The 20,896-nt window shown below is 46.2% G+C and overlaps 1 long non-coding RNA gene and 1 pseudogene across 1 annotated transcript; one reads left to right on the top strand and one right to left on the bottom strand.

Annotated features, from left to right (window-relative positions):
* Positions 1-20,896, top strand: part of LOC144953664 (uncharacterized) — a 564,993-nt pseudogene that overhangs the window by 259,824 nt on the left and 284,273 nt on the right.
* On the bottom strand, positions 15,959-17,579 carry LOC144953651 (uncharacterized). The gene is made up of 3 exons (XR_013640873.1): positions 17,508-17,579; positions 16,720-16,822; positions 15,959-16,016 (listed from the first exon to the last, which is right to left on the bottom strand). It is a non-coding gene; the product is annotated as an uncharacterized LOC144953651 (long non-coding RNA).

The raw sequence follows: 20,896 nt of genomic DNA, 5'->3' as shown, positions 1-20,896 counted from the left end.
GAGGGTTGCGGAATCAGAATTGAATATTAAGTTCCTGTAATGTTTTATAATAATAGACTTATTCCAGGAAAGCCACACTGAGTCATAGTAAGGTTCTGAATTGAGTTTTTATTTTAATATATTTCGCCAAATGAATGACGAGCGCTTACACAAGTGGGGGGGAAACCGGAGCACCCGGAGAAACTCCACACTTACGATGGAGAAACACTGTAAACCGTATAGGTGAAGATGGCGACCATCCCACTTGCTGTACTGTCTTCTCCTGGCGAGACAGGTGATGGCACCTAGACGCCCAAGGGAAGAGGGTTTCACAACATTCACTGTGCGGGGATCCACCAACCCTCTCTACCTTCCACAGTGCCAGATTACAGGAGTGTGCCTGTAATCTAGCACTGTGTGAATGATAAGAACAATAATAATTTATAAAGTGATAACAATAATACTCATTTCTATTTGTAACGTGACAATAATTACTTCTACTTACGACATAATAATCATTTTACTTGTAACTTGATAGTAACGATAATAACTTCTACTTGTAATTTGATAACAAAAATATGTACTTGTACTTAGAATGTGACAACAACCCTATGGAACACCCAGTGATGAACAATTAACCCTATGGGAACCTTATGGGAGCCTCAGTGAGTAACACTGAACCCTAAGGGAACACCAGTGAGTAACACTGAACCCTAAGGGAGCTCCAGTAACACAGAAACCTTAAACGAGCTCCAGTGAGTAACACTGAACCCTATGGAAGTGTCAGTGAGTAACATTGAACCCGAAGGGAGCGTCAGTGACGAATTCTGAACTCTATGGAAGCTCCAGTGAGTAACACCGAACCCTATTGGAGTGTCAGTGAGTAACACTGAACCCTATATAGGAGACCCAGTGAGTAACACTGAACCCTACGGGAGACCCAGTGAATACAACTGAACTCTAAAGCCACCTACTCACTCTTCTTAGTTCTTTCGGTAAAGTCACGTAGAAGGGAAGTAATAAAATAATAAAAATGAAACATAATAAAACAATTCTCACGACGTTTCGGCCACAACGCAAGCAGCCGTCCTCAGGAGAAAACCAGGTCTGTCGAGGCGACAGCGTCTGAATGACGCTGTCTTTCCGACAGACCTGTTCTTCACCTGAGGACGGCTGCTTGCGTTGTGGCCGAAACGTCGTGAGAATTGTTTTGTTATTATTTTTTACTTCCCTTCTACGTGACTTTACCGAAAGAACCAAGAAGATGAATCCCTGCAGTCACGAAAGCTTTAAATCGAAACCTACTCACCCCTTAGTGTGCTGATTCGGTCTTCATAGGTGATTGCTAACAGCACTTACCTCAACAGTCTCTTCAGGCTATACAATGAATCCCATACATGGAATGTATGTCTTTGTGTGTGAGTTTGTGAGAGAGTTTGCGTGTGCGAGTGAGTTTGTGTGCGCAAGTCAGTTTGTGAGAGTAAGTTTGTGCGAACGAGTGTAGTGTAGCGGTGAGTGTGCTGCGCTACGAGCCTGGTGACCCAGGCTTGATTCCCTCTCACAGTCAACACCAGTTTCAAATGAGTACCTGAGAGAGTGGATGTGAATGAGTGGGTTGGTCAGTGAATTTCTGAGTGAGTCGGTGAGTGAATGGATCAGTGAGTGGATGATTGAGTTGGTGAGTTTTTTAGTGATTGGGTGGATGGGTGCATGTGTAAATGCAGTACAGGGGACTAGCGGTCACAGGGGGTAATGACAGGGGAATTAGCAATGGAAGAGACTAGGGGCCACAATGGGTAATTACAGGTTAATGAATAGACAGGGTGAACGATCTGCGGTCTATGAGAAGGATCGAGAATAAGGCTGTGGCCAAGTGACAGAAGGGAGCAGGTGTGGATCAGGGACCAAGAGCCATCGAGAAGGTTCTAGAGAGGGGGCGTGGTCACAGGTTAAGGGATGGCCACGCATAGGATAAAACGTGTCGAAAACGAGAGGCTCGGGGCTGCTGAAGCCGGGGTATTCGCCTGTCAAGTGTTCGTGCCTTCAATGAAGATCACCGACAAGAAACGTGTCTCCTGGTGTCATTACAACTGGTGTCAGAAGTGGGGTACCATCATGTCACGGTATAACCGAGGGAAGAACCCACCCGAGACGACCTTTGACAAAGGAAAGGACGAGGGGGAGACCTTCCTTCAGTCAGCCCCGGGAGGCGGGGTCCTGGTCAACAACCCTCTAAGTGAAGAGGAAGCTGCGGTGGCAACTAGGGGAGGGGGGGTGCAGGCGACCGACAGCAGCTACAAATCATGGAGGGGTGGAGCGAGGTGATGGGATGGCTGACCAACTACTGGCAGCAGTCGAACAGCTCACCTTGCGGTTGGGCAAGGCTGCGGTGAGAGGGGGAGCCACGGACAGCGTGGAGGGGATCGTCGCAGGGGGAGCTGCGCGATAAACAGCCGCAGTCGTTCGCGTGGTGTAAACCAAGCAGGAGAGCCTTACTGAGTCTCAAGACATTATCAGGAGGCTCCTGCTACATTGGAATGTTTGGCCAATTGCATTTAGTTGTGCATGTGGGAGGAAACGGTACCAAGTAGAATGTCATGAATACGACGAGGATGCACCTCAATGACAAGGATAGATGGAATCAAGAATCCATTCATGTACACCTTCGACTAGTCACCTTGTGGCCTAAGCCCACAACACCCGGTATTCCCAGGGAGTCTCCCATCTAAGCACTAAACCGAGGTCTGCTTACTCTCCCAGAGCCAATGAAATTGGGTGGTGTATTCAAAGCCATTGGGTTGAAGGCAATCGACAGGCAGGCAGAGCGAGTGGTGGGTGCATGGGTGGCAGTACAAGCGGCCGATGTAGACCGCTCTGATTGGATAGAGGTGGTCGAGCCAGATGATTGTGTAAGCAGTAGCGGAGTGGTGCATCGTGGCCGTGATCGGACATCAAGTGGTCAAGCGGGTATTGTGTGCAATGCAGTAGAAACCAGTTCTGAACCGTCACACCGGTGGTGAGAGGCTGCTGACTTGGAGACGTTTGCCCCAGCTCCAATTCCGAGTTGGCCAACTGTAATAAGGTCGAGATCCTCCCGCGAGCTCAGGGAGGCCGGCTCGGGGCGCTGGCGCTGCGAGTCGACCACGGCGAAGGTCTGGAAGTAAGGGGACGTACGCTTGCGGGCGGCCGCCAGACGAGATGCCGGGTCTCTGAGCAGTAACAACGATTTCGATTGAAAGCTTTCGTGACTGCAGAGATTCATCTTCTTGGTTCTTTCGGTAAAGTCACGTAGAAGGGAAAGAATAAAAAAATAAACGTAATAAAATAATTCTCACGACGTTTCGGCCACAACGCACGCAGCCGTCCTCAGGTGAAGAACAGGTCTGTCGGGGAGACAGCGTCTGAATGAAACAGCACCATGCTTGGAGCGTATATTTAAGCTGGGTTGGAAAGGGGGGAAGGGCGCCTTGACAAAATAATTTGCAAATCAAGAGGAATTTAGCATATTTAGGGGAAATGCAGGTATGTGATTAGTATTACTTATGCCCGTGCATTATGCAGGATTAGCAGCATCAAAGTGAGGGGATATGGGAAATGCAGGTATGTGATTAGTACTACTCATGCCCGTGCATTATGCAGGATTAGCAGCATCAAAGGGAGGGGATATGAGAAATGCAGGTATGTGATTAGTACTACTTATGCCCGTGCATTATGCAGGATTAGCAGCATCAAAGGGAGGGGATATGGGAAATGCAGGTATGTGATTAGTACTACTGTAATAACAGCTATCGTGGGTTCACGTGGGGGATTGGCTTGCCGGTCCTGCTTGTAGCCAATAAGGGTCGAGATAGGGAGTGTGGGGCCGGCGTGATCACGGCATGTCATCAGGAGTGATTGGCCCAGCCATTTGGGGCCCCAGCCAATGGGGATCCGGGTAAGAGGCGTGGTCCCGGGATTGACAGGGAACCATCGAGAACGGTCGAGATTGCCCATGGAGGATTGGCTGGGAGGACCACGTGACGAAGGGATTAAGAGGGAGAGAGAGGAAGGATCGAGGGAGAGACTGGGAACTGAACGGGGGCGAGAGCCACGCGCGAACGGGGCTCCGGGTGCCACGTGCGCGGTGGGAGCTGGTGGGAGTCCGCCGCCACTACGTTGTCTGCCAGCAACGGAGCGTGTGGGAGCAAGTGTACCGTGAAGTGAAAATAAAGAGGACCGATTCCGAATCCGTCTCCGGAGAATTATTACACTACTTATGCCCGTGCATTATGCAGGATTAGCAGCATCAAAAGGAGGGGATAGGGGTAGCAAGAAATAAATAATTCCAAGCGTTTGCAGTTGAAACAGAAACTTAATTAGAATTGCATGCTTTTCTGTCATTAGCATAACGTACTTCAGTGTTGTGGGGCATCTAAGATTCATATCGTCAGCTTAAACTGTGAAAATAATCACAAAATTCCGCTATCCAAGTATACTACTGTTTTTGTACGTACACTGCTGTGTATGTACACTCGTGTGTGTATGCGCACTTGTATGCATGTGCACCCGTGTGTGTATGTATGAAGCAGTGTGTATGCACATTCGTGTATGTTTCTACCGCGCTGTGTATGTCCACTCGTGTGTGGGTGTGTACATGGGGGTGTATATGTGTACTCGTGTATGATTATGTATTGGAACAAACACATTATTTTTATATTGTGTCGTACAAAGAATTGAGGGGCAACGTGGTAGGAATGCGCCACCTCAACATGGAACTACAGGGATGAGACTCCCCGCTCGTGGTGCTAAATGAATGAAAACAGCGCCACTGAGCAGACAGAGCCCCGCCCCTACAGCTCGTGAGTGTGACGTAGTGAGTGTGACCAGCGGACTGCCACGATGCTGCCAGGTAAGGGTAAACTTGTGTGATGGAGATGCTTCACCTGAAACTCGCCTCCACACGTGTTCGCTATGAACATTGTAGCAATAAGGAACGATCAGTCATCTTTAACATAGCAGGTCTTTATTGTTCTGCAAGTATATTAACGTTAAAACTCGTAGATACACATGCACACTCGTGTGTGAATGCACACCGCTGTATATACAGTCGCGTTTGGATGCACTCTCGTGTGTGTATGTCTACTCGTCCGTGTTATTTTAAAGGAAAGATATGGTCGCAATAACGTACGATCAGTCATCTTTAAAAACAAATCAGGTCCTTATTAATCTGCAAGAAAACTCACGTTAATACTCGTATCGAAATCTTTATTAATACGCATGCTCAAACAGTTAAAATATATTCTTAAAATCAAACACGTAAACGTCGATTTCCCCTTTGACGTCCTTTTCGCTTGAAGCCATTCGTCCATAGTTTAAAATTGTTGTGAGAAGATGACAACACATGCCACCTTCTACAATAAACAGCACACATTTAACAGCCCCGATGATCCAACGACGAGACGAAGCAATGTATCTATCGAAGTATAAAATTGTTGTCATTCTGAAATCAGTGAACACTTCTGGAACTTAAAAGGAAGACATTCATCTGAACACATTATAGAGCATGCACAACATCACTCTAGCTTGAAGTCCTAGAAATCACCGAAAAAATATATAATAGACACGAATATGACTCTCCAGCCACTCCACTACATCAAGCCATCTCTCAGGATGCAACTGCATGGGGTCGAAAGAGGAATTTCGTTTAGGACTCATGACAACATTTTTACTCTTTGCTTGATGATGCCTTTGAAGTGTTGATGACTGTGAAAATGCTTCCAACGCACAGAACAATCAAACGGTTTTGTTGAAATAATTACACTAGCTTGGAGTAGTGCTGGAAATCACTAATATAATCAATTGCACCTAATAAATTGATCCAACAGAGACACAAACGTGCACATTCCAGGACTTTAACAGAAGTACTCATTACTTTGATTATCCAGCCACTCCAGCAGCCATTTCTCATGGGGTCAAAATAGGAATTGTCGTCAGGACTCATTACATCCGCTACATCAACGCATCTCTCAGGATCCACCTGCATAGGTTCGAAAGATTCATTTTTTTCAGGACTAATTGCAGCACTTTGTATTTCACCTTTTGATTTCACTTCCCTATCATTGCTGATCTTCTCATGCTTGTTTCGGGGTGATGACCGTGTGAAGATCTGACTTCCTTGCAAATGCCTTCCCGCACACAGCGCAATTGAATGGCTTCTCGCCCGTGTGTGTTTCTTGGTGACTGTTAAGAGTTGATTTCTGTGAAAATGACTTCCCACACTCAGAGCACTTGAATGGCTTCTCGCCCGTGTGTGTTTTCTGGTGACGGTTAAAAGTTGATTTCCGTGAAAATGACTTCCCACACACAGAGCACTTGAATGGCTTCTCGCCCGTGTGTGTTTTCTGGTGACTGTTAAGAGTTGATTTCCATGAAAATGACTTCCCACACACAGAGCAATTGAACGGCTTCTCGCCCGTGTGTGTTTTCTGGTGATTGCGACGAGTTGATAAATCTGCAAATGCCTTCCCACACACAGAGCACTTGAACGGCTTCTCGCCCGTGTGTGTTTTATGGTGACTGTTAAGAGTTGATTACCGTGAAAATGACTTCCCACACACAGAGCAATTGAACGGCTTCTCGCCCGTGTGTGTTTTCTGGTGACGGTTAAGAGTTTATTTCAGTGAAAATGACTTCCCACACGCAGAGAAATTGAATGGCTTCTTAACCGTGTGTGCGTGGCGCTGTGGAGAGTTTATCTGCTCCATGTGACTGATTCTTCAGAGCAGAGGAACAGTCGCGGGTGTTGTTGAGAGTTAAAGGTACCCTTTAAGCTGCGTGGATGTCTGGCTCAAATCGCCAAAAAGCAAACTCTCACTACCGTCTAACCGAGACACAGTAACGTCTCGTAAGTCGGACGACACACGATTACCAGTGTATCCACTAACAAAGTCACTTACTTGTTGATGCACGGCGTATCGATGTCCCTGTAACCCGTCTGAAGAGATCGCCACAAACTCTCCCAGTCGCCACGCAATCGTGCTCGCCAAGGCTGGGTCTAGCAGAAGGGTAATCTGCAGAGCGAGGAGTCGAGCGTCTTTCCTCAGTGAAATTCCTCTCCAAATGGTCTTGAGGTCTGATAGGGGCAAGTGCTGTCAGATCGAGTAGCAAAATTAGCAGCGTTTGTTGAGGGCCAGCACTGTGGCACACAGAGACAGGAGTGGCGGCTGATTTCATCCGCATCATCTCTACATAACAAAAAGGCTCAGTCCATTTTACACGCACCTTTACATCATCCGCACCTAGTTTACACAACAAAGGCTCATTCCTAACAGCGTGCTTCAGCCGCACCGAACCTCACACAAATAATATTCAGGGCCTACCTTGGCTCCTCCCACCTTCAACCAGTATATATACAAGGACTGTTTCTTGGAATTTCTCTCACTTGCTACAGCTATCGTGCTGTAAATGTTCCACCTGAAGATGGAGGCTTGTGTTGCCTCCGAAACGTCGTGATTTTTATTTTATTTTAATTTTACTTTTATTAATTTTTTATTTTTTACCTACGTGACTTTACTGAAAAAACCTAAGAATATGAATTCTTGCAGTCACGAAAGCTTCAAATCTAGAATTGACCCAGGTACTTTACACACTCCACCTGGTACTCAGTTGAGGCTGACTCGAACTAGAGGAGGCCCAGGACCAGTTCAGACAATCGTCACTGGTGTTGCCCATGAGCTGGAATCAACCTCAGTTTCTAGCACAGCAGGCTGACCGCTACACTACCGCTCTCCCACACAAACAAGACACACACGTGTACACGCAACATACGACGGCCGTTATTCACAGATCACCAATTGGCCACCCCCCCTCCTGCCACCCCCATAGCCCACGACTCCAAGGAAAGAGAGGGGGATCACGAGCGGACAGACGCCGTGTGGGAAATACCTCTATGCAGCGCGGGAGGTGATCTTCGTGGCTGTTGGACCGGAATAATTCCCTGCCCGTCGCCAACTCCGCCACCGTGCAGCCCAGCGCCCACATATCCACTCCACATGTCAAGCTATAGCCCAGCAACAGCTCCGGAGCCAAGTATTCTAGAGTGCCACCAACATTCATAGCTGTACAAAAATCACAAGGACAACAAACATATGTGCGTGTGTACACACTGTGTCTTAAACAGCATCATCATCATGCACATAAACAGTCACATGTACAGACACTCAGACACTGACACACAGACACACTCAGACAGACACTGACATATAGACACTCACACGGACGCAGAGAGACCCATGCATAAGAACAGCCATACAGACACCCACACGCAGACACTCACACACCCAGGTGAGGTCACTCACGTTGACTTTCCACGAAAAAGCTCGTGCCAAAGTCCGTGATCCTCACGGTGCCAGTCATGGTGTCTTTGACGAGAACATTTTCCTGGAAGAGGGGTAGAATGAATTCAAACTCAGAGGTTATGCCAATATCATTCAGCAAGCAGTGGATCAATCACATACCACGACACACGCTAAACAGGGGAACTAGATGAGGCATAGCCCTGTCGACAAGCGTCAGTCAAGAGCAATATTCACTGTTTTCTGACAGCTGTCACTGGGCGTTGCCCCTTTCAAATATGTCAAAATTGTAGATGTGAGTAGAGGCGTGTCACGTTCAACGCACTCTCAGGCACCATCAAAGTGAAGGGGGGTGGCTCTATTGACAACCGATTGCCGTTGCTCCAACAGGAGAGCTGCATGGAGCTCACAGCTGGATGAGTGCCCGTTAACGAGTTAGAGACAAAAAGCCACGCACAAGAGAGTGCACGGATTCCGTGACGCTTTCCACTGCACCTTTGTCTTTGGGCGTTTTTAATTTGCAGATTGGAATTCGATAACGAGCAGTTGTCAGGCCAAAATGCACATTTCGCACGTTTTGAAAAAATGTATTTTTGACTCTGTTTCATGTCTCCCAGGGTTTGGGGCAATGCTGATCAACGTTGCCGGTTTTCTCTCTGGTGAGTCCCCAAGAGCGACACGACTCTACACGATAGTTTAATTCATACCAGATCACATTCACCAGAGGAGCATGGCCCTGCCTCCTTCCAGTGAGATGGGCAGAGCTTACATATCGACCCTGTGACCAACATGGCCGGTTTTCTCTGTGGAACGAGTCCCCAATAAAGATACACCTCTGCAATCTTAATTTGTAGCTTTCGTGACTGCAGGAATTACTCTTTGGTTCTTTCGGTAAAGTCACGTATAAAGCTTGCGTACTTTGTCAACCGTCGTCCTACTCATTGACATGCAAATTTTTTCTCTATCCCCTCCCTCTCTCCGCCCCCACCCCCCTCTCTCTATTTAAGGCCTCGTCACAGAGACGTTCTCTCTCTGTGTGCCGATGTGTGTTCTCTCTCTATGTATCTTTGCGATATCTGTCTGCTTATATGTCTGTCTATAGTTTTCTGGTTAGATTTTTGTTGCTATTTCTTTTATACCTGATGATGATTGCTTGTGTTGCAATCGAAACGTCGTCGTATGCTATTATTTAATTTATTATTTTATCTTTATACGTGACTTTACCGAAAGAACCAAAGAGTGATACACCTCTGCACCAAAGTGAAAGCTGAACGCTGTGTCCACTCACTGGCTTGATGTCCGCGTGGACGATTTTCCTGGAATGTATGTGGCGCAAGAACTTGAGGATGCCCCTGGTGTAGGTTTTCACCATCGCCATGTCCAACCGTCGGAGCCCCGCATTTCTAATCACTTCATGAAGGCTCTCCCTGTGAGAGAGGCAGAAGCAGCAACAAAAACACGGCATCAGTACCATCCCCTACAATGCTGCACTGATTCTGATAACGATAATCATGATAATTGGTTTTTTACCCTTCTATCTGGCAACAAAACTGACAACTTTTTACAAGGAGTCATGGTTGCATAGACCGCAATACCTGCAGTCATAATACAAACAAAAGTTACGTCTTTGGCTGCAGTCATAATACAAACAAAAGTTATGTCTTTTGTTTGTATTATGACGGCAGGTATTGCGGTCTATGCAAATATGACTCCTTGTAAAAAGGTGTCAGTTTTGTTGCCAGATAGAAGGGTAAAGAACCAATTATCATATTTTTACTGGCAAATGAGGTTCCCATGGTGTAAACGATAATCATGTTCATATTGTACGTTCACGTGCACATTTATGACCAATATTAAGAGTTATAGTTCCGTGTGGGTTGAGGTCGTCAATTTACCCATAAACCAAATCAGTTGGCATATCTGCCCACTTGACAACTTGATTTCATTGGCTTTGTTGCCGGGTGGTGGAGGGTTATCCATTGGGAGAAGATAAAAACTCCACACAGAACAGAAGCTCGGGATTTTCGCCGAGAGGCACGAGCATCACCACTGCCATGCAGCCACCCTGCTGATTGAGTGGAGGCGTGGGTTGGTGAAAGTGGCAGGGCTAATGGAGAAAAGACAAGTGGCCTCCAATGCACCCGTGGCACATGGCAGCTCCACAGGATTACAATGCATGGGTGGCGTGGGCATCTCAACATTAACAGCTTACTCTTTGGTTCTTTCGGTAAAGTCACGTATAAAGATAAAATAATAAATTAAATAATAGCATACGACGTTTCGATTGCAACACAAGCAATCATCATCAGGTATAAATGAAATAGCAACAAAAATCTAACCAGAAAACTATAGACAGACATATGTATCTTGGTGATATCTGTCTGCTTATATGTCTGTCTATAGTTTTCTGGTTAGATTTTTGTTGCTATTTCATTTATACCTGATGATGATTGCTTGTGTTGCAATCAAAATGTCGTATGCTATTATTTAATTTATTATTTTATCTTTATACGTGACTTTACCGAAAGAACCAAAGAGTAATTCCTGCAGTCACGAAAGCTCCACAATTAAGAATTAACAGCTTGCCGCGGTGGCGAGATGACATCTCCCCCGCCTGGTATGGAGGAGGTCCTAGGTTTGATCCCGACCGTGATGCCTGTAGATTTGGAGATTGCATGTTCTCCCCGTGGGCATGTGAATTTTTCTGTGTTTCCACTGGTTTTCCCCTCCACATTTATAATCAAAATGCTACTTTTAGATTTAAAGCTTTCGTGACTGCAGGGATTCATCTTCTTGGTTCTTTCGGTAAAGTCACGTAGAAGGGAAGTAATAAAATAATAAAAATAAAACATAATAAAATAATTCTCACGACGTTTCGGCCACAACGCAAGTAGCCGTCCTCAGGTGAAGAACAGGTCTGTCGGGAAGACAGAAGAACAGGTCTGTCGGGAAGACAGACTGTCTCCCCGACAGACCTGTTCTTCACCTGAGGATGGCTACTTGCGTTGTGGCCGAAACGTCGTGAGAATTATTTTATAATGTTTTATTTTTATTATTTTATTATTTCCATTCTACGTGACTTTACCGAAAGAACCAAGAAGAAAAATGCTACTTTGTTAAGCTTTTATTTGTGGTCTGGTCGCTTCTAAAAAATAACGAAAGTTTTTTAAGTTAGTTGACCACGCTATTGGCGGAGGGGGGGGGGGGGGGCATGAGCTACATACTTCAACAGCTCCATGACGATACAGTAGTGTCCTCTGAAATGAAATCTGTTCAGGACTTCGATGACGTTGAAATCTTCATCACTGCCCTCGCCCTGAAGTTCCAGAGCTATCTGGAGCTCCATCTTCTGGTATGTTTCCTGCTTGGAGCTGCACAGAGGAAGTTCACAAATGAAGAGCCTACATTTGCTTTAGGGATATCCAGAGCCAAATTCTACTCAGAATAAAATAATTCAATATGAATTCACCAGGTCTAACAGCACCAGGAGTTCCAGTAGCACACTTGACTATCATTGGTGATTAGCTCCCACAGAGGGAGCAGGAGCCGGCGTAGGGCACCCAATAAGATTTGAAAGTGAAGAACCATTCAAATCGGATTGGTCATTTGAGAAATCTAAATGCAAACGCATGTTAACACAACGCATTAATTCTAGATTTGAAGCTTTCGTAACTGCAAGGATTCATATTCGTAGGTTTTTTCGGTAAAGTCATGTAGGTAAAAAAATTAAATTAATAAAAGTAAAATAAAAATAAAATAAAAATCACGACGTTTCGGAGGCAACACAAGCCTCCGTCTTCAGGTGGAACCGTCACAGCCACGACAGCTGTATCAAGTAAATGAGAGATTACAAGAGCTACCACTCCGTATATATAATGGTTGAAGAGGGGAAGGGCCAAGTATGGCACTCTTTTTATTAATATGGTAAGGTGAGGCTTAAGACTAAGAATAGACGTGACTTTACCGAAAAAACCCAAGAATATGAACACAACGCATTTTCACTTCAATGTGCCTCTTCCATTCGGGAACACTTTTCGCATAACGCGGAATGTGCCCGTAATAACACGAACGCGCCCATTGCAACACGGAACGCTTCTCGTTATAACGTAGAACACGCCTGTTAAAGCACGGAACACGCCTGTTATAACACGATCTGTGAGTGGTCGACAACAAACTACTTTCTTGAGCTGCAATGATACATTACTCGCAATGATAAAGTAACGTGACGGCATACCCTCAGTTATTGGTCTCGTCATCTCAAGGTGTATGAGTGCATTGTATCTCGCCAAACATTATTATTACATTATTTATGGGAAAATTATTTTCGCTCAATATCTTTTTGCTGAACGCGGAACTTTTCAGGAATGTATCTACAGCATTAAATGAGGAATTACCGTAATGTGCAGGTAATCTTTCAGCAATGGGATGTTTTGCCCCAATATTAGTTTACACTGTGTGTGTGTATTTTAAGCTTTAGGGAGGAAAAATCTGAGAACCCAGAAGGAACTGATGCAGAACAGGGGTAGAACATGCAAACTCCATACAGGAGGGCACCCGAATCAGGAGTCGAACCCAGGCCCCCCTTCTCGCTTTGATGCACGAGTGTCATCACTGCCAATTTTGGAGCTTTCGTGACTGCAGGAATTATTCTTTGGTTCTTTCGGTTAAGTCACGTATAAAGATAAAATAATAAAAATAATACATTACATTTCGATATTTTACTAGGTTATTTAATTTTAGTGTGTCTTTCTCGTAATTTTCAAGCTTGCGTACCGTACCACGTCGTCGTCCACTCATTGACATGCTAATTTTTTCTCTGCCCCCTCCGTATCTCCGCCCCCGCCCCCTCTCTATATTTAAGGCCTCGTCACAGAAACGACCTCTCTCTTTCTGCCGATACGTGTTCTCTCTCTGTGTGTCTTTGTGATGTCGGTCTGCTTGTGTGTCTGTCTATAGTTTTCTAGTTAGATTTTTGTTGCTATTTCTTTTATACCTGATGACGATTGCTTGGGTTGCAATCGAAACGTCGTAGTATGCTATTATTTAATTTATTATTTTATCTTCATACGTGACTTTACCGAAAGAACCAAAGAATAATGTCACCGCTGCATCGCACGGCTGCCCGTGGCAACGGACTTAACAACAACATCGGCCTCGTGACGGCGCGGCTCTGAAGTCTTACCTCGATGGTGACACCAGGATCTTGATGGCCACCAGGATGTTCCTTTTGTGATCAAGGCATTGGATCACCTGGCCTTGACCTCCTTCTCCAATCTTCTTCAGCACCTCATAGCGATAGCGGAGGTGCTCATGCCGGAACTGCACAAAAGGTACAATCATTTAAAGTGAATATAATTAAAATCACAAAGTTTAAGAAGTGAGAATGTATATTCTTTGGGATATGCAAATTCCTTTGTCAAGGCGATCTTCCCCCTCCAACCCAGCTTAAATATACGCTGCCAAGCGTGGTGGTGTTCATTCAGACGCTGTCTCCCCGACAGACCTGTTCTTCACCTGAGGACGGCTGCTTGCGTTGTGGCCGAAACGTCGTGAGAATTATTTTATTATGTTTTATTTTTATTATTTTATTATTTCCTTTTTACACGTACATAGATTGAAAAAAAATAACAAAAAACTAAAAACAATCAAAGGGTTTCCGGGTGAAAATTATCATGTTAATGACAGATTAGTATTCTTTGCTTCTTTCGGTAAAGTCACGTATAAAGATAAAATAATAAATTAAATAATAGCATACTACGACGTTTCGATTGCAACACAAGCAATCATCATCAGGTATAAAAGAAATAGCAACAAAAATCTAACCAGAAAACTATAGACAGACATATAAGCAGACAGACATCACACAGACACACACAGAGAGAGAACACGTATCGGCACAAAGAGAGAGGGATCGTCTCTGTGACGAGGCCTTAAATATAGAGAGGGGGCTGGGGCCGAGAGAGGGAGGGGGCAGAGAAAAAATTTGCATGTCAATGAGTGGACGACGACGTGGTACGGTATTGCATAGCCGCAACCGAGGGGTCGGCACGCAAAGTGGCTGTGTTAGTGTGAAAGCGCAAGTTTGAAATGGGCATAAAGCACGACTATCATCAGAAGGTGGTAGGATGGGAAGATCATAGCCAGTATTGACTTAAACTGGTTGATAACGTCCTTCCAATGATTACTCAGTTTGTACCCATCTTCTCGGTTTAAATTGTGTCTGTGTCGATAAAAATGGATGGCTTCATGAATGAATCTTTGTTGATAGACAAGTGGGTTTGCAAAGTACCTTCGTCTTAGAGAAATAAATTTCGTGTGAGCCCACCGCATTAAAACAATGATCAGCCACGGCTGAGGTATTGGTCCTACCGTGTTTCAGATCCTACCTAGTTTCGGATTTGACTTATGTTCACGAACATAAGGCAGATCTGAAACTGTCGGGTTGGCTGCCCACCACTTGCATTAATATTGGCTACTGACATTTGGGCTATGGCCATTTCAAACCCTAATAAACAGTTTGCCTTTGGAAGCTAACCCCCCTTTTCCTGAAGACGACCGATTTTGTTGCGATTGAAACGTTGTATTTCGATTTAAAGCTTTCGTGACTGCAGGTATTCATCTTTTTGGTTCTTTCGGTAAAGTTACGTAGAATGGAAACAATAAAAATAATAAAATAAAACATAAAAAAATTATTCTCACGTTTCGGCAACAACACAAGACGGCTGATTGCGTTGTAGCTGAAACGTCTTGAGAATTCTTTTATTATGTTTTATTTTATTATTTTTATTGTTTACATTCTACGTGACTTTACCGAAAGAACCAAGAAGATGAAACGTTGTAGTTTTAGTTTTTGTTATTTTATTTGAACCTATCTACTTGACTTTACCGAAAGACCCAAAAAATATTAATTCTTGCAGTCACGAAAGCTTTAAGTCAAGATTTAAGTGAGAATGTAATTTTCTAATATATTTTCTGTAATGATTACGTTTTTGAAATCCTTTATATTAAGTTCACTTGCTTGCTTGCGCGCTTACGACCGTGCAAATCTTTCGGTCGTATTTTAACCCACTTGCCGTGATCCAATCGAGCTGACATGTTGCACACAGACTCGTTGTGCGTGACAATTTATTTTCGTGAAATTTTTTTTCCTAAATTTTCCACTTTTTAGGGATTTTTTTTTTTCATATTTAATTTAAAATACCAATGTGATAAAAATGAAACTCTTACTCAAGAAAAACAGAAATGAATAATAAAATAAAACCGATGCCATGCACATAAAGGATTTATAGTGAAAAATCTTTGTTTTTAAATCCTTTATTTAAATCTGTCATTGTGGAATGTTCTGATGTCTGCTGGCTGAGTCACCCTTCAAAATAGAGCTTCTTAGCTCAATGGGATTTACTCGCGATAAAAAAAAAAATCCTGATTCTGAAGTGCATTGGTGTGTGTGATAGCCTTGGTTGGTACTTCAGGTGCAATGACAAGAAGCCACAAACCCCGCTACCGATGGGCCCTGTGACCGCCCCCACAGCCGGTGTTTTGTTGCGAGCCTCACCAGAATGTAATTTCGTTCTTGGTCGTCGTATCCATCATTGTTGCATCCCTCAGATTTGTTGTAGAGTGCAAAGTACCACACTTCCTGCATGGCTGCGAGTTCTAGCTTCTCACGGTGGGTCAAGTGAGGGCCAAAGAGAGCCATGATTTCTGCAGACATGAGAATAACGACAACAGCTGTGTGATCCCAAAGTTGAGCAATTTGTAGGAAACAATTACAGGATTGGGATGTTTTGGCCAATACCAGTTATGTCTGTATGTATGTTGAACTTCTTTTGCACCGTACGTAGCCAATGGTGCCAAATGGATACGCAGGGGGAGGGCAATAAACTAAACATGAAAAGTTCTAAAGAAAGTAGTTTTCAATCTAGATGATTTGAAAGTGTATAGCTCCAGTGGCTTCCTAATCATCTTCTTGGTTCTTTCGGTAAAGTCACGTAGAAGGGAAGTAATAAAATAATAAAAATAAAACATAATAAAACCGAAAGAACCAAGAAGATGAATCCCTGCAGTCACGAAAGCTTTAAATCGAAATTTGGCTTCCTAATATCGGAAGTGCATCTGAAAGCGTGTGATGTGCTGAGGCCAGAGCACAGATAATCATCCCCATGCAACATGGCCACCATGTGATGCAGTCCCCCATGCAACATGGCTACCATTAAGTCCCGCATGCAACACTGCCAACATGAAGTCCCTCATGCAACTTGGCTACCTGGACATCACCCATGCATCATGGCCGCTATGAAATCTCCAATGCATCACGGTCACTGTGAAATGCACCATGTAACATGGCCATTGTGATGTTCCACCATTCACCATGGCCCTCTGTGACGTCCCTCATTACTGTCCTTACCTTGCGGTGATTTGCTGCAGATGGAGGCGGTGCCCTCTGAGGACAGCGCACTCCACGTGGTGCAAGATTCGCCCTTACTCCTCGCCTCTCCAGCTCGGCTCATCTACACACACACAAAGACAAAGGTCCACCACGTAAACTTTAGCAAGATGTTGGGGAAAGCGCAGGAGGCGAGCACTGAGCCAGGATCTCTGAGATCCTGGGCTCCACAATCAGGAGGGTCCTGCCAAGATGTTGTGTCAGTTCTCAGCGTTGTGATATTTGGCCAATATCTGATGTCACACTTGGATTTACAATGAGACACGTGTGGATTTAGAGGACACACACAGGAAGTCATGTTTGCATAGACCGCAATACCTGCAGTCATAATACAAACAAAAGAACATAACTCTGATAATGTGCACTGTCCTTGAAGTTGATTAAACTTCTGTCCTTGAAGTTGATTAAACTTCAAGGACAGTGCACATTATCAGAGTTATGTTCTTTTGTTTGTATTATGACTGCAGGTATTGCGGTCTATGCAAACATGACTCCTTGTAAAAAGGTGTCAGTTTTGTTGCCAGATAGAAGGGTAAAAAACCAATTATCAGTACTGTAGATTATTCACATGTAGACAGGCAGGTACACAGACAGGATCTCAGGGGAGATACTCTGATAGATGCACACACACTCAGGCAGGCAAGTAGATGCACACTCAGGTATATGGATAGGCAACAGGTAGCCACACGCAGAGTGGAGAGCACACGTCCATCAATACTTCACCACACGAGTCGAAGAGCCACACGTACCTCCATGGCAGCAACTTGCAGAGCAGGGTGCACAGAACTCACAGCGTCTCTAGTACAGTCCGGGTCTCTGCGTGCGGGGCAGGAGACGAAGGCGATGATCACAAAGAGTCGAGGGGGCGTGAGTGCTCCCAGATCTCAACATGAGTCAAGTCACAACGCGGGCTTACATCCTCACCATGAACCCACATCATCAACACAGACTCACATCATCACCACTCACTCACAACACGAAATACAAAAACAACAACAACCGACATTCGCCACTAAGTAGGGGTGATGACACCACGGCGCATGTGCCGGGCCAGGTGCACTTTTAGTCCACGTGAAGTGTCGAAGGCTGACAAGACGTCACGGGATAGACCCAGGTTCCAAAGGTTGGCTGAGATGACTGGTAGATACACCAGCTGTATCCCCAACTGTGCCAACTTGTTGAATTTTATCCGCTACTCGTTGTGAGCGTCACTCCTCTGTCCTCAGTTGTTGTTGGAAGGCGACTGCCTCCTACTGCCCGGTAGGATCCTTCACGAGCTTCCTCGTGAAGGATGCTACCCACACCACTGATACCAGTCTTCTGCAAGTCCACTCAGCTCCACATCCTCCCATACAGCATCAGTCCATATTTTTGACAGCCCATGTCGTGCCCGTTTAGCCCCCTTAATGCAACCAAAAGAAACTGCTTGGGTATGCGGTCTACAAGACCCAGCCAATGCAGCCTTGCCTGCCGGAGGAGCTTACTGGTGGGAATGTCTCCAGATCTTTCAAGCATTTGTGAGCCCCTCACACAATCCAGCCTGGTTAAACCCAGGATGGATCGTACAATCAACAACACCACCATCAACACCACCATCAACACCAATACCACCAGCAACACCACCACAAACAAGACTATCACCACCATCAACACCATAACCAAAAACATCACCAACACCACCCCCATCAACATCACCTCCATCAACACCACCACAACCAACACCACCACCAAGACCACCACCACCAACACGACCACCAACAACACCACCGCAATCAACAACACCACCGCAATCAACAACACCACCAACAATACCACCACCATCAACACCACCAACAACACCACCACCACTAACAACAAAGATAAAGATCCCCCTTATAGCTGAAATAGACTGTTGGGGCAAGTGCTGTTAGCCAGCAGCACCTATGAAGGGCAGAACGGCACACGAGGGGGTGGGTGGCCAGCACCACGCCCGGCCGTCTTTGTGTTTACACACACACAGACTCACACACACACAGACTTACACACACACAGACTCACACACACACATACTCACACACACACAGACACACACACACATACACACACACACACAGACTCACACACAGACTCACACACACACAGACTCACACACACACATACTCACACACACACAGACTCAGATCATTTCTCACCTTCGCCAGATGCTCCCCCCGACTCTCTAACGGACAAACTGCCTGAGGGAGACACGAGGGGGCGGTACCAAGTGACCACGCCCACTATGACGTCGCAGACCTGAGCCCCTCCCCCCCACCGGAGCTCCTCCCCCCCACCGGAGCTCCTCCCCCCGGAGCCCCTCCCCCCCACCGGAGCTCCTCCCCCCCACCGGAGCCCCTCCCCCCCACCGGAGCTCCTCCCCCCCATGCCCAACCCCTCGCCCCGCCCCTTCACCCCCCTCGCCCCGCCCCTCCCCCCGCTGCTACTTCCGCTGAGGCCGGGGCGAGTGGAGGCGGCGCTGTGCATTGTGGGTGGCGAGCGGACGATTTGGATTCCCGCTCGCGGCCACCGTCGGTGGCTCGCGAGCTTCTGAAGCGGCGGCTCGCTGGCTGGGCCTCCTCTACGTCGACTCAGCCCGAACAAGGCGAGCACCTTGCACGCTGTGGACGCAGCAGCAGCGGTGGCGGTGGTGGTGGGGGGGGGGCAGAGGAGGCGCCTGTTGAGTTCACGGCCCCTGCTGCTGCTGCTGCTGATGATGAGAGGCACTGACAGATTGTGGCTGATGGGATGAGTTACATTTAGTTGTTTGTATCTCTGGAGGGGCGGATTTGTTGTCGTGGCAGAAATGGCCTCCACTAGAGGCCGCGATGTGGAGTATTTGGTCTACTCTTCCACGCTGGGCGTGGTCACACTTTACCCCGATACACACGCGGGGCGTGAGCTCACTGGGCTTGCAATGCAGAGGTGCAGGTTCGAGTCCATTTCACACTCAGTCACTCGGCCACTCACCCACTCAGCCACTCACCCACTCCGCCACTCACCCACCCACTCAGCCACTCACTCACCCACTCAGCCACTCACTCGCCCACTCAGCCACTCACTCACCCACAGAGGGATAAAGACCCTTTATGCAGTGGTTGTGTAGTATCTGCGTCAATGTTTTTGTTGTTTGGTTATGGTGGTGGTTATGGTGGTGGTTATGGTGGTGATGGTGGTGGTGATGGTGGTGGTTATGGTGGTGGTTATGGTGGTGGTTATGGTGGTGGTGGTTATGGTGGTGGTGGTTATGGTGGTGGTGGTTATGGTGGTGGTTATGGTGGTTATGGTGATTGTGGTGATGGTGGTTGTGGTGATGGTGGTTGTGGTGATGGTGGTGGTTATGGTGGTGGTTGTGGTTATGATCATGGCTTTAGTTTTGGTTGTATAGGTGGTTGTAGTGGTGGTGGAGGTTACAGTTGTGGTGTAGTTGGTTGGTTGTTATGGTAGTTGTGGCTCTGGTTGTGGTGCTTGTGGTGGTTTAGGTTGTCGTTATTCTTGTGGTTGTGTAGGTTGTGGTTATATGTGCGGTTGTGGTGTTTGTGGTTATATTTGTTATAATTGTGTAGGTTGTGGTTGTAGTGGTCATAGTTGTGGTGTAGGTGGTTATGATGGTTGTTATGGTAGTTGTATTATTTTGAAGTTCAATTGCACCCTACCCAGCCGACCGTGCTAATTGGAGGTATGATTATCGCTGTGGTTATTTTATGGTTGTTTTGGTTTTAGTTGTGGTGGTGATTGTGGTTGGTGCAGGTGCTGCGATGAAGGATGCGTTCCGTGTCCTCTGCCCATGCGGCTCCAACAACGATTGCTCCAGCCAGCACTGCCACCCCTGTGGTCACATGACCTTGCCTCACAGCATACCTTGCAGTCGTCATTGATTCTGGGCCATTTTTACCTCCTGCATCTCTATCGGAGCTCTCGCTTCCTCCACACACTCTCCTCCTACCTCTGCTCTCTCTCCCCGTGTCTCCATCCCCCCTCTTCTTTCTGGAAGGTTCAGGGGTCAGGAGTTGACTGGCTGCACTCTGACCTTTGACCTTGGCTGTCACCCGAGTGGGATTATCTAACAGCAGTCAACCCATAGTATCAGGATCTGTCCCGTGACCTATACCTAGCCTGGAAAAGC

Source organism: Lampetra fluviatilis, chromosome 80 (assembly GCF_964198595.1).
Source record: "Lampetra fluviatilis chromosome 80, kcLamFluv1.1, whole genome shotgun sequence".
NCBI classification, from domain to species: Eukaryota; Metazoa; Chordata; class Hyperoartia; order Petromyzontiformes; family Petromyzontidae; genus Lampetra; species Lampetra fluviatilis.
Note: the sequence above shows the minus strand (reverse complement) of the source record. Positions and strands in the feature narration are given on the sequence as shown.